This window comes from Olea europaea, unplaced genomic scaffold (assembly GCF_002742605.1).
Source record: "Olea europaea var. sylvestris unplaced genomic scaffold, O_europaea_v1 scaffold1352, whole genome shotgun sequence".
Classification (NCBI taxonomy): Eukaryota; Viridiplantae; Streptophyta; class Magnoliopsida; order Lamiales; family Oleaceae; genus Olea; species Olea europaea.
In genome coordinates this window covers 152,402-154,759 of record NW_019231018.1, presented here as the reverse complement: position 1 = coordinate 154,759, position 2,358 = coordinate 152,402, and positions in this window count along the sequence as shown.

Genomic DNA, 2,358 nt, shown 5'->3' with positions numbered 1-2,358 from the left:
TTTTTATTTTTTAGGACTTGCTTTGATTATTTATCTTTATAATTCCTTTGGACCACCAGAAGTCTGACCCCCAAATTTTTTGTTCTGCTGATTTCGATGTGACTTATTTTCTTTACGAAACTTAAACTTATGGTTATGCGAAAACCCCTTGTTCCATGACGGCTGAAAAGCTAATTGCACAGTTTCAACAGTCTCACGTCGCATCCTATACTCCTCTTAGGCACATATTGCAATAAAGTTATTTAAATCTCATTTATCCCGCTAAGAATTGTACGCAACCTTAAGATGATTGAACTGGATATGAAGGCTATTTAAGACATGATAGACTAGGAAAGGTTCCGCAATGGGAATGTAAAGAGCCTTTAGCTTAGATGATATATTTTTCATCTTCATAACGTGCTCTCTAACTTCACTTCTACCATCATATCTCATATTCATCAATTTGTCCATCAGCTCTCCAGTTTCACCTTTATCAAACTCAAAAAATTTATCTTCTATAGCATCCATAAAACCCTTGTCATTTTCATCGTCTGGGATAGCACCCATAATGGAATTAGATATAGAGCGTTTAATAATTTCCAAACAAAATATGTTGATCCTTTCCCACTTTTCATACTTAGCCACATATTCAAGAGTACACTTATCTGTGGGTTTCGAAAACTTTTTCTCCATTGCAAAATCCAAGTTCAAAAGATTAAGTACTATTTCTACATTCCATTTCCATCTCAGATAATTATTCTCAGTCAAGGTTTCAATAGCATACAATTTACTCGAAAGAGATGAGGCATTACAAACTGTGGAAATATAAAATCTCATATTCAATATTGTCCAAACATAATGCATGCAGTCAATGGATGATAAAATATCCATATAATTAACATGGGCTATTAATTAGATAATCCTTAATTGAAGTCAAAACCTTATGAATCTTATTCCGGCAAGAACCTAGATACATTATCATAAAGTCTTCTTTGGGCTGACAATACCACATGATGTAAGGTACTCTTAAAACACATCATGAAGCTAGTTAACAAAAACACGTTGGTCTTCGAAATACCAATACTTTTAAATAGAAAAAGATTTGTAGACTAAAGTAAATTCATTAACCGCCTTATACAATTTTCCAAAACATCACCTAGAATAACACCTTTGGGCAAGATACTATATGCAATAATTCAAAAGTGCGTCGCTAACGCCTTTCAAAATTTTTTTTTTTTTTGGAGAGAAAACTGAATAATTACAATGAGCGTATCACTTTAGTAGTTACTATCCATTTTTATTTCAAAATATTTCTCTTAATGGGAAAAATAAGAATCGTCTCAAAATCGATGGAAAATTCAATCACAAAACAATAATTTTGCAACAAATCATAATCATTAATTGATGAAAGGCAAAATTCACATGCGATTGTCAGACAAAACTGACAACAAAATCTCAATATATAAAAGGTGAAATTTAAATGGACAAATAGTAACAATCATTTAAATATATAAACATTTTAACGAATATAAAACTCGTCAATTTTAAATATAATTTAAATCCATTTAAAATATAATTTAAAACCCTTTTACAATTCAAATTAAATAACCCTTCTGAAAATTGCATTTTGGCCCTAGATTTAAAATTATAAAGGGAAACTTACAATTTGAAAATTACAGAGTAGGTCCTTCCCTTCTAAAATTGCAAACAAGCCCTTTTCCGTCTCGACAATTTACTGAACCTTTATTTCACCAGTTCAATGCAGAATTCTTAACATATTTATTTCAACTTGCTGGTTGCAAATTGGTTTCTATCTCTAACTGTAGGAGTGGATATTTCAAGAAATTCCAACATTCAGGTCATTGGAGGCTTTTGCACATGACTTATTAATAAAAGCTTTTTCATCAAGTCTTCGTAGGCGAGAACAAAAATAATTCGAAGAGAATATAACCAATAGTTAAATTTTCCTTTTTCGTTCCAGTGATGGAAGAGAATAGAAAAGGCTGGAGAATACTCAAATTACAAAAATTATATTAGCAAAGCTGGCAACTTCCAAATGTCCAAGTTCAAATAGAGGCCAGTTTGTTGGATTTGCCGACTGGAAGGAAACGGAATTGGAAGACTTAAATTAATTCCAAGAACTTTGAATTTGGTGGCCAAAAGTCAGAGTTGAAAATCATGATAATTCCAAATATATAGTTTAATCAAATAGCCCATTTTGCAACTTCCTCAACATTAGACCCACGATTTAACTGCAAATTATTTAAATGTCTACAAATTGGGAATTCAAAATCTTAAATCCCAACTATCCAGAACTGAATTTAACCAATGCAGTCGGCATTCATGTTGCCAAAAAAAAAAAAAAAAAAAAAAAAAAAT